Source organism: Cupressus sempervirens, chromosome 10, assembly GCF_028749045.1.
Source record: "Cupressus sempervirens isolate cs-2001-9-10 chromosome 10, ASM2874904v1, whole genome shotgun sequence".
Taxonomy (NCBI): domain Eukaryota; kingdom Viridiplantae; phylum Streptophyta; class Pinopsida; order Cupressales; family Cupressaceae; genus Cupressus; species Cupressus sempervirens.
The window spans coordinates 825374937-825387932 of NC_143127.1; the positions used below are offsets into that span (position 1 = coordinate 825374937).

Genomic DNA, 12996 nt, shown 5'->3' on the forward strand with positions numbered 1-12996 from the left:
TGGATAAGTATGCATAATGTGGAATCATAAGCAACATAACAACTGTTTGACTGAATTCCCAAAGACATGCATGCAAACTATGAAGGTATGGTAAAGGTCTATGAACTATTTAGTAAAAGCATATTTACTAATGCCTAGCATGCATGTAGGTGTAAAATCAAAGGATAACATCTCCCAGCAGCGTGATGATCACAGGGAATGTTTAAAATGGATTTATTAAAAAGGTTTCAAGAAAGTTAAAGCAACGCGATTGGTAGGTGTAAAATCAATTTCTATAACATTAGTGAGCATCATCTCTGTGTGCGCAAAATATGGCAGCATCAAAAATTAGTGAATGGGCCACAAAGGATAAAAGAATTTATCAAATGGTAGTATTTAGTAATGTTGAGTACGAAATGCATGTAAAATGTGGAATCACATACAATGTACACAAATTGCTTGACAGAACATCTAAAAGGATTCTTCAGAAGATACCGATGATTTGTAGAGTGGACAAGAATTAGATGTCATGGCACAATGATACGTAAACAAAATGTGTAGTCATAAATAGTGCAGCCAAATTGCATGACAAAGTGCTGCAAAGAGATTTCATCTTTAGAAATGATATGAAATGAATGCATAAAATCGATTGAGTGAGGAAACACTTTAAATTAATGGAGAACCCTGGAATGCTTCATAGTATTGCAAACTTTGTTCTTGTGAATAAATGCTCATTTCCACACCCGTGGGGGTTGTGTAAATGTGTTTTCTTGGTGAATGCAGATTATGGAGATCAAGATGGTTAATGAAGACAGAGATATTAATGCTGCTACAAACTGAAACGATCTGGAAACTGAGCCTGCATTGGAACAGTGCAGGAATACATTTGTTGTCAAACCACTTTAAAGACGATCAACCTAAAAAGAAGGTTTTAGACTCAAAGCAATCTATTGAATTGATTGGGATAAAGAGGGATATTTCACTAAAATGAATGCTAGGAGGAAAGATTATGACAATAAAATATAAGCAGGTATGGAATGCAGGCATCTCATTAGTTGATCATTTCAAAGTGATTATGGAGTTCTTGAGACCCATCCATTAAACAATAATAGGAACCACTCAAGATGAAGTATAAATCTCAAGGACGTGATTAGGCTCCAATCTGAAAGTGCACTTCCCGAAATAACTGACAACATTAGGAATGAAGGAAGAACTTCCATAGCATCCAGAATTTTGGACAGTGGTTTAGCACATGCAAGTGGTCACCCAGTGTCTGTTCAGTGCCCAAAGCTTGTATTGGAATGCATGAGAGCATAAAATCTAGATAGTCAGATAGTGATGAGCTGATGGCAGAGTGGTAGCTGAGCTTGACCAAGTGTTTGCAACTGTACTTTGATTGTTGACAAAGACCAGTTTGCAGATGTTGAAAGGAATGTGTAAGAGTATTTTGTCAATAAAAGAGACCAATGCCTTAAAACCATAGCTAAGTATTAGCTTTTGGCACGTAGGAAGTGAAAGTTACAGCAGTCAAAACTGATTCAAAGATCTTTATTGCCAGAAGACATTGCTACTATGGTTATCTTTTTGAGCAGGATAATAGGAAATTAAGATTCACATGACTTTGACAATTGGATGTTCCTCTTTATCAGCATCGTTTATGAAGGCATCCTGTTTATTGATTGGGCAAAGATTATTATCAATAAAGTACATAGCCAGCTGATGGGGCATGAAAGAAATCAATATTTTATATGACTTCCTACCTCTTCTATGCCATTGTCGGAATGAAGAGTTGGTTGGGGTTGAATAAGCGAGGTGCCTACGATGAGACAGCATTGATCTATAAATATCATTTGTAGTTACAGTTCGAATAAAGTTTTTATCATTTTAGGAAGAAGAAGAGAACAAGAGTGCAGGCTTACAGGAACCTCCCGGTGTTAAAGGGCAGCAAATTCATTGCATTTCACCATCCGTCATCATGACATCTTCTCCTCACGGTGACTTCATCAAATCTGAGATACCGATGGTAGAAATTACTCAAGATGAAGATCAGTTGCCATTCATTCCCAACCTTTCAATGTCTTTGAACTCACCATTCATTGACATTCAGGAACCTTTGCAACTTCTTCCTCATCATGGCTATGGAAGAGTTTGCAAAAGAAGAAGATAGTTGTCCAAGTGGTAAGTCCTGAATTTGGACACAGCTCCAAAAATTGCTCCAGAAGACAGCCAAGACAAAGAGAACCAAAGTGCCATCAAGGTTATCAATTTACCCGTCTTTGGGCAACCTGTGTGTCAAAGTTGCTAGACCTACTTTAGAAAGTACATTGAGGAGGCTAACGAGGACGATTTCAGCATCAATAGAATAGATTTTGGTCCTTCATCAACTGAGGGAGATGTGCATGATTCCAAAGTGTCGCAGCCCAATTGGTAGAGAGAATGAAGAAGGAAACTTAATCAAAGGACCAACTCAAGAATCAACTGCAAGCCCTGATATCCTACATCAAATCTATCATGGGTTCTTCTGATGAGCCTTCAGCAACACCTTCTGTATCAGCACTTATATCCAAAGATATCATTGAGAAGAAAGTTGTTGAGGATATCCATTACTATCAGTCTTATGGTACAATAATCAAAGGATGGACAAGTTGGATAAAAGATAAAGCTTTAAATTTCATAGTTAAAGCAAAAGATATTTGTGAGAAGTTTGATCTCCAGGAATAGGAAATAGATAAGGAGCTGCAAAAGGTCAAGGAACGAGAAATAGCCCGACAGGACATACCAAGAGAACTTCAAAAAATTCCAAGGTAGATCCAAATATTTCGATTGCTGAAAAGCTCATCACCAGTGCAGGATATAACCATTCAAATATACAGTGTAAGAGCATAAACTGCAAATTGATAAATATAAATCAAAACTTGACTGAATATCAAAGGTTGTTGACAACTTGTGAGCAGAAGAAGATGAAAATATTGGAGGAACTCACAGCAATTATTGCAGATTTATCAGTGACAGAATTTTCAATGAACTGATAACCAAGTTCTCTTAAGTAAGTTTAATGACATGATCAAAGCAGAAATGGCAAACAAGGTTTGTGATGCCGATGTGATGAAGAGGGTGAGTGTTATTTCAGTGACTTTGGATGCTTGTGACATACTAGACTACCATCGTGAATTGTTGGAGGTACAGGATAATCAAGTCACCTAAAAGCTGAAAATGGATAATGTAGTCATTTCCAATTACTAATCTACGATAGGGTTTCTTGGGTGATATGGGGTTTTCAAGGAAAATCTTCAGTTCAACAGGGATAAATTACCAATCAGGATCTTTCTTTAGGAAATACAGAGGGGTAACATTGCAACTTGATTTTAGATGTTTTCACTGTACATTTTCCTTAGTTGTAGTTGGATAGGATAACTGTTGTCTCCTTGTTCTGTTTGTAAGTAGTGGCTTTTGTCACTTTAGGTCCAGGCTAATTCGTTCTCATTTTGTGGAAAAATAATAAGGTTAATAACTTCGTTCAATTTGCGCAAAAATAAGTTGGTTGTTAACTCATAAAATAAGGTAGTTACAAGGAGACAAATCTGTATAAAGGAATTTTGTGAATGTTGTAGGGACTTTTGACTTTATGACATTATGTGTATCTGGAACAGCAACAATTTTGAATTGCATAACTCCTTCAAATGAATGCAAGACATTTTGGAAGTGTTCCATTATTGTAAGGTGTTCATTATGACATGTTGTTTGCTTACCATATAATAGCACAATAACATTTTGTGATCTAATTCCCATTTTCATAAAGGCAATGGTCCAGTATGAATTCTTCTTACAGAGTGCATTCTTCTTTGGTATCATTGAATTGTGTATATTGCAAAATAAATCAGATTTTCATCATGGAGTGTTCTTATGTGTAGTCTTTGACCTTCAATGGTGAAGTGAGTACAATTGTGATTTCTTAGCAAAACCTTGATAGCATTTGTATATCTATTGTTAAGAATCCTATGGATTGTAAAAAAATTCCTTTCTATTTCAAATTAAGTTCATCTAAACATGAAAAATTTGATCACATGAGGGAGCTGCCCCTGTCAAATGCAGAGGAAGATCATACTCTAGAAATCATCTATCCAACTGTTGGAAGCATATTGTCAAACATGGGTCAATGAGTTTGACCCAAAAACTACACAGTTAAATCCTGGTAGCAATATCACAATTTGACTTGCTGTGGATCAGCATATTGTCACTTCTTCATTGGGCAAGCCATTGTAAATTTTAAAGTGACAAATGTGTTTACAAACAATGGAGACATCCCAATAAGTAGTATAATTCTATGTTTATTTGTGAATGCCTCTCTAATGAAATTGGTTACAGTAACAATTCACATTCCATACCATAAATGGATTTGTAGCTCAGTAGTAGAGGACGTCAGTAACAATAAGGAGGCCCTACACTTGAGTCTTAGATAGTCTACTTTAAAGTTAATAAAATTGATGTTCAAAAATATATGCATTTTTCCTTGAGATAATTCATCTTTCAATTTACCCCTGCCTACAGTTGGGAAGAATAATGAGGCACTTCCACACTGATAACAGTCCATCATAAATCAAATTTTCTAAACCACTTCTATCGATTCTTTCTAGGACTTATTTTCATATCACTGGCAATATTTGTTTATAGCCTGGTGTTATTTCCATATGTTCAGCTTTAGTCAAACAGTTTTCTGGTATACTGTGGTTTTCGTCACGGAGCACATTTGTTTGCTTTCACTTTTCTCCCGTTGTAAAGAGATAGTGTAGTCATATTTGGAGATCCCCCATATAGTTACCATAGAAAATATCTATAAAGCACGAATAGAGCTTAACATGCAGGTTTAACATCGTCTGTATGAAACCAATAGAACTGCACAGGGAAAAAAAATTACAATCGATCCACAGCCAGCAAATTATATACGCTGGCAAAACCATGACCCAGAAACGGAGCTCAAAAAGATGTGATAAATGTGAAAAATGTGCAAATTGACGAATCTGTGAATTCTAGGTTATAAAAAGTAAGCTGAACAATAAGAGTACCTTTTGAATTTTGAAATCTGCTTCTGAATGGCCACTTTAATGATACATCGGTTTCATTGCCACTTGAGAGCTAATCCTACTGTTGCAAGGTAAAAACGGGTCCAGACATGTTTCGTCAGTTTTGCGAGTGACGAAATTCAGAATTATTTGACATTTAGGTTCACCTTCATTGAGGTGGACTACATATTTGTATGTTTATTTTGGTTTTCCAAAATGTTTTCTTTAGGTATTTACTATTGTTAAAAAAGTTATTAGATTGGAGCAAGATTCTACACAGAAGGGTAAATTGTGAGCTTCCTATTTCAGAAGTTATACGATTATTCAAAAAAGTTGAAAATTTTTTTTTACAAATGATAACAGTTTTATTAATGTTATCTCAAAAGAATTAAAAACATAAATGTAGAATATGAATTATTAAATGTGTTATTCAATTTTAGTTTTGATGAATCATAGCACATAATAACTAAACTTGACTTCAGTCTCTTACAAATCAAAAAAATATGAAGTTTAATTCTTTTACAAATGACAACAATTTACTATAGTTATCTCAAAAGGATTAAAAAATTTAATGTAGAATATGAATTGACTAAATGTATTATTTAATTTGAGTTTTGACGATAAAAGGAATATTCAGAGATCTTAGGAATTAATTTATCAATATGTTGAAAATAAAGATCAATATTCAAATTGATGTCTTAAAAATTATAAACTTGTGCTTTTCTATTACAGTTCAAGTTCATTCTAACAAAATTGAATGAATGTATAAAATTGAGCCCAAACTTGCTTAAGTGAGTTGGTTGAATGCTTGAAAATAGAATTATCTTATCTTGCCTTGGTGTATTTGTATATAAAGTGGACTAGTATCTATAGAAACCACTTGGGAATTCACTAAGGGCCCGTTTGGGTGATGAAATAGGACTGGATAGGAAGAGAAAATTAGAATATGTTTTATATTCATTGTTTGGTAGTTCAATCAGAACTAGGAATAGGAAGACATATTCCAATTTTGCCCCTAAAATGAGCATATGTCTATGTTAAAAAATATTTGTTATTGGAATAGGTCATTCCTACTCCCAATCTGATTTTTTCAAATTACATATTTTTTTCAAATCCATTGTGATTGTGCACGCATAATTTTTTCAAGTATTATCATGGAGACTAATTTTTTTATGTTTTCATATATATATATGAACATATTTTACTAGTTTAATGAGTTTTTTAATTTTTATTTTATTTTTTTTTAACATTTTTTAATAACATTTTTTTATTATATCTATTTGTTTAAAAAAATGAAATAAATTATATTTCTCATTCAATGAATAAAATAAATGAAAATAAATTAACCTTTTTACCATTATTGAAAAATTTAACCAAAAAACAATAAATTAAAAAAAAAAAAAAGGGGGAAATATTTTTAAAAATACAAAACTTAACATTATTCATATTCCATTTTTGTACAACAAACAAGGGATTAACATATTCCCAATCGAATTCCAAATGAAGCAAACAAGATTGGAATTACCAATTTTTATTCTCATTCCTCATTTCCATTGTCATTCCATTTTTCTATTATAATTTTCAATTCCTATGCCAACAACCAAACAGGCAGGCTTGTGTTCTTATGAGTCAAGTCCCAAAATATTTAATTTTAATTGTGATATATCAAGAACAACTCAAAAAACATGCAATCTATAATATTTATGGGATGATGATGTAAGTAGATGCAATAGTTGTGTTTGTTCCATGATGTGTTGTTATGATACTCATATATGAATTCTCTTGTTGTAATTCTAGATTTTGATCTAAAGAAGTCAAACTCAGTATGTCATTATGGTGTAATTTGAAATATGTTACACCTTAGTTGACTAATAATAACTACTGATGGAGGGGAACACGTGCCCAAATTAAAAATTAAAAGTTCAAGCTTCAAAACTAAATACGTGTTAATTTAGGTTTTTTACTTTTCTTATGTTAGGGGGTATTTATTTTTCATGCACATATCATTCTAAGCTTTCTTTGGTTATTAGTATGAGGGCACGGAGTGAAATAATTAAGCTACATGTATCATTCACAACCAAACATGGGTAGTTGAGTCACACACCTTCTTTTGACTTATTGTGTCAACTCTCATAACCATTTTTTATCATTTCCTAAGTAGGTTATGGGGTAGTTGGATTCCTTGCCCTCTTTTGGTATATGCCACCTTTTATAACTCCTTTTTATTTTCATGTAAGGAGGTTACGGTAACTATTTTAGCATTTACCAAGGAGGTGAAACCTCCTAGCTTTTATGGTGAATGTGAGTTAATGCACCTCTTGGTTGTATATGGATTTATTTTTCTATATATTAGGAACTCAACTCTCATTTTGACTAATTAAGTAATAGCTTGGTGAGAGTATTGAGAGTTCTCAAACTTCTCTTTCTTTGTCTATATTTTTCTCTCATTTTAGATTTATATCAATTCAATTATTTTGATCTTTGATCATTTGTCACTTGGAGTTGCACATGATCTATGAACAATATCATATCCTAGCTCAGTTCTCATTTCTTGAAGAATCTAAGATGGTATCAGAGTTATGTTGTTCAGTAATGATCATTATTTTATTTTTTATTGAGAGATTTAAGACAATTAGATAGCTAAATTTTTTTTTAAACCAAGTATGATATTCTCCTACACTCTTATGTGATCGAGAGAATCAAAATAGTTAAAAAAAGAAAATAGTCATCTAGCCAATCTAAATTACATATGTTGCATTCTTGTGAGATCTAGGTGATTGTGACATGTATGATAATTTTGGAGAAATTTAGAACATTCCAAAGAGTCCAAAAAGATTAACAAGTCAGGATTGACTTCTATTTTGCCAAAACCAAATATTAGAGGACATGGTAGCAAATTAGAGTTTAAAAAAATAGAATTGTTACCAAAGTTCTTTAAAGATTTTCTTCAAAAATCTAGTATCCACTCATTTGTGAGAAAAATGATTCCTAGGTATTGTTTTCAAGGTAAAAAACCATCTAGGTATCTCTTTTTTTTTTGCATAAATTAAATATGTGTTTGACAAATTGAGATTGAATCAAGCATGGGTTATTTTTTATTTGGTAGATTTAGCAACCTTTTATTGAAAATTATATAACTTTTGTTTTAAGGGTTAGATTTTTGTACATAAGTACTTGATAGAAAGTTGGAAACAAGCACTTTTCATTTACGTGGTGCTCATTAAAAATATATATATTTTTTCCATCAGATATTGTATGTTGATTTAGTTGTTATCTTTTTTCTCTTCAACAATTCATATTGTTCACGTCGGATCTTCATTTTCCAAAACCAAATGGATGTTGAAAAAGATATTTCTTTTAGTTTTTATTTTTTACTTAGAAATAGGATTTTTCCATTTACTTTATTAATAAATGCTATTTTTTACATTTTATCCCCACTCAAGTTGTAGGCACCGGTGAAAAAAGAATGAGGAAGAAAACCCTTGATGTAGCCTAAGATTTATGTCATGTATATTGGTTTACAGTTGCCCCATTTATTGGGGTCTTAAAGAAGACATTCATTCTTGTACAGTAATGAATAATCTATACAAGGTTATATACATGATTTAATTTTTTAATTACACAGATTCCTATTACAAGATGAATAAGAAGGCATTCCTTCTTTTGCAGAAATTTTCGAACTATGACATCATTATACTTGCTAATTGCTTAAGTGATATGAATCTCCTCTTTGTCTTAATTTCTGCAATAACTGTCACCCCTTGGCTAATATCATTATGAATATCCATCATCAAAAGAAATACCATTAAATGAATTCATTTTATATTTGAAGTTAACAATGATGATTACCTTCTTATTAACTATTGATCCATGTAGGTCCTTTAAAAAGGATTATATGTTTTGTACTTAAACTACTTATTATGCTTAGATTACCTAATTCGTCAATGATAGTCTCTTACAACAAACATCATTGATCATTCATTGTTATATACTTCATCATTGAATCTTAGGGAAAAATAATAATCTACCAATTTAAAATATAGTATCTCCAACGAAAATTCAATCACATGGAGAACCCACATAAAGTTAAACCAAAAGAAATATCAAGTCCAAATAATGGATACAAATATTCATGCTAACATATGTAAAATAAATAGAAATAAAATAGTTTGTTAAAGATAATAAACCCTAAAGAGCTAAAACAAGGCAAAAGATCAAAGTAAAGGGGATTGAGAGCAGGATTAAAAACAAAAGGTCATCTACACAATCTAGCAGAAAGGAAAAGACACTTAAGGAAGAGTACATGGGGTTGAGATAAATTCAAATCCCCAGCTAGAATCAAATCGAACTAAGAAATAGAAGAAGATATACTTAGAGATATTAATTTAAGAGAGAGAGTATAGAATCCTAATAAATTTTTCATTTGCTCTACTATTGGTGAGTGCATCCCCCATTTTGTTTCCTTATCTATATATGTGTGTGTAAATTTAACATTACCAAAAGAATTTAAGAATGTTAATGTTACTTCCAATTTGGAATTGAGTTTCCAATTAAGATTTTAACCGGTTCTACTTGTGCATTTATTATAATTTGAGAGTCTCCTTTGATCTCTATGTTCCCAATACCAATTCCAAATCCAAGTTTTAAACATTCAATTAAGGCACCTATTTCAGCCATATTATTAGTGGCATTCTCCATTGGTTTGGCCAATTTGGAAAGTGTGGAACCATCTACTGAATGAATAATCAATCTCAACCCTACTTGCCCCATATTCCCTCTTGAAGGACCATCAAAGTTTAATTTGAACCATCTAGTCAGGGGTGCCACCCATTGAAATTCTACTCTAATTAACTTTGTATCAACATTACTCTTACCATGTTGTGCAGGAATAATAAGATTAAACTACTTTATCCTCATTTCAACATCCCAAATAGAAAACATACCTTCTTATTGATAACTTCTACTATTTTGGCTGCAATCTTATTAGATAAAGCAAGGATATCTATATTTTCTCTTTAAAAATTCTTCTATTTCTCTCCTTCTAGATCTTCCAATCTATAGTTGAAGGGGCCACAGTCCATAGATTTTTATAAAGGTTACATTACCTAATTTCAAAGGCCAAGCTTTGAGGTGGTCAAGAAGATTGTTAGGAAAGGGTTCCTTCCATTTTAGTTTGTTGCATAACCAAGACCAACATTTTGATGCAAAAGGGGGATTGAGTAAAATATGGTTCACAATTTCTTTATGATGTTCACATAATGAGCATTTCAATGACCTAAAAAAACCTATTTTAATAAATCTTTCAGTTGTAAGAATTATTTTCTAAAGAGGTGCCCATTTAAAACATTCCTTCTTTGGGAAAGTAAGTTGAATCCCAACATAAATTTAAAGTTAGGTCCATTTGTTGTCAAGAGTTAATGAGGGCTTCATATTGACTCTTCACACTATATGTTCCAATCTTTGAGCCTCTCCAAATAATCCTATCCATTGGCATCCATTCTCATTTGCATCAAATGCCAGATATCTATGATCACTAACATTTTTGCCTCAGAAATTCAACAATACTTCTTTGATTCTTGGGGGTAAATTGAGACTATACATGGATGATAATCCATCTCATGAATATTCCCAAAATAATGCATTGTGTTCATCACCTATATCCCTCATAAGATGCTCACTAATCAATGATCTACACTCCATCATAAAATTCCAAACGCTTGATCCTTTGGGAGGATTTCTAACTCATATGGATGTTACTATTCATGTACTTATGGTAAAGAATTACAACCCATTATTTATCTTGTTCTTGGTATATACCCCATACTAATTTGGCCCCTAGCACCTTATTCTACCACCCCAAATCTTTAATACCCAAACGTCCCTCCTTCTTTGATTTACATATATTTTCCCATTTAATGGAGGTTAATTTTTTATCTTCAAAGAATCCTCGTTGTTTTTTTTCAATTTACTATTAAGATTATTGATAACTCCTTGTGATGAAGATATACATGTCACTTAATTTGTTGACAAGATTATTTTAATGATTATGGTCCTTCCAAAATTAGTCAACCACTTGTCTTTCCAACTCTCTATTTTTTATCTATCTTTTTGTTTTGATCGATAAAAGATCGAAGCCAAAGAAAATTATTGTTAATTTATAAATTTAATACACAATTCCTTGGAATTGAACTAAAAGAAAGGAGTCAAGAAAACCTTAAGTCTTACCCAAGGACTTATGTCCATTAAAGATACAAAAATTAATATAGGGACATTCCCCTATCTACAAAATTTATGCAATTTAATAAGGATTATTCCTCAATTCACTCAATTTGAATTTTTTCTTTGTATGTTTCTCTTTGTAGTAGTTGTACTTTTACTGCTTTGACTTTGCATTTGATTGTTCATTTTTTGCCTACATTCCTCCTAACCAAGATCATTGTTAGAAGAAATCAATAAAAAGTCCTCTAACATTTATCTGAATTAATTTAAGTTCTTCATATGACATGTGAATCTTAGTCTAAACAATAAAGGAAATTTAGTCTAAATGCATCTAAAGGTTAATCTTTTTTATTTACTTCAAAGAGAAAGTTTCTTGTATATTTCCATTATGATGGCTAAGTATTTTGATCTTGAGCTTACGCTCATAATCAAGTTGTAATATTTACATTATATTGAATAGACCCATTGTAACCATGAAGAATTCATCACATATCATCACCAATTAGTTCTCTTAATTGGAGATTCTCATGATTAATCACATTGCTAATTTCTATACTCAAGTATTGCATTCAAGCTAATAAATACAATTTTTAGAGTTAATTTAAAATATATAATATACTAGTGTTATTTGTCTTATTAATAGCTTACTCCATCATATATGACATTCTCATTTTTTATCAATTACATTATACCCTACCTAATTATCATGGTATCATTTGTAATTGCTCATTTATCATTATAAGGAATTGAGCTGATTTATTATTTAACAACATTTTAGTCATTGATGGATTATACATGCATTGGATAATACCTTCAAGTCGATATCCTTCTTTAAAATGACAATATTAATAAATTGAATGTTAATCCATGTGTTGAGACTACCCAATGATTTGCATGTTGAATTATAATAAGATTGTTGATCTTTGATTATTATTTTAAGGTTATAAGTTTAGGATTGGATGACTTAATTTTTCTTTAGGAGAGAATCCTCACCATCTACTCCTTTGTTGGCTAATGCATTTTCTTCTTTATTTCCTTCTTGATATATATTTTTACTACTAATTTCTTCAAAGTTATTGACTACCTTTAACGCATATTCAAGTTCAGAATTTAATATCCAATTAAAATTACTTCTTTTCCTTAATGCATTTAGAATAATTTGTGAATTCCCTTCAATGAATAAATTTCTAATCTCCATTTCTAAGCTAAGGTTTAGAACTTCAATCAAGGCCTCTAATTTTGTTAGATTATTAGAGAGCACCCTTAAGGGCTTGGCATGTTTAATAATCCAAGAACCTTTGCCAGAATGTATAATACATCCTAATCTAAAAAGACCTAGATTGCCTCTTAAGGTCCTATCTAAATTAAGTTTTTCCCAACCTACTACTAGGGGTTCCCATTTGCAATTTGTCCTAGCTTGTTTATTTTATTTTGAATAGATCAAAGGTGGGTTAATAAGCTTAAAATATTTTTTGTACATTTTTTCATCTCACTTAAAGAAAGAACTTACTTCCTTATGAGGATTTATGAGGTTATTCCTTTCTACCTCTAAAATGTATGCTTCCACTTTACTAAGAAACGAGGTTAAATCCAAAGTTTCGTTAGCAAAAATTATTATATTTATCTTCTTCCATAATACAAGTATGGATGGAGAAAATTTCCATAAATTACTATAGACCATAGAATTCTCTTGTTTGGGCCAACTATTTAGAAAATTCCTAAAGTTGATGGGAAAAGT

The 12996-nt window shown here is 31.7% G+C and overlaps 1 protein-coding gene across 2 annotated transcripts in view; it reads right to left on the bottom strand.

Moving 5' to 3' along the window:
- LOC149536490 (uncharacterized) overlaps window positions 1-5252 on the bottom strand; it is a 108100-nt gene extending 102848 nt beyond the window's left edge. The window contains exon 1 of one of the 2 annotated variants that reach the window (XM_089806408.1): window positions 5043-5252. The gene's annotated coding sequence lies outside the window, so the exon portion shown is untranslated. The remainder of the gene's footprint in view (window positions 1-5042) is intronic. The other variant, XM_089806407.1, reaches the window with a different exon arrangement.
- Between the last annotated feature and the right edge of the window lie 7744 nt (window positions 5253-12996).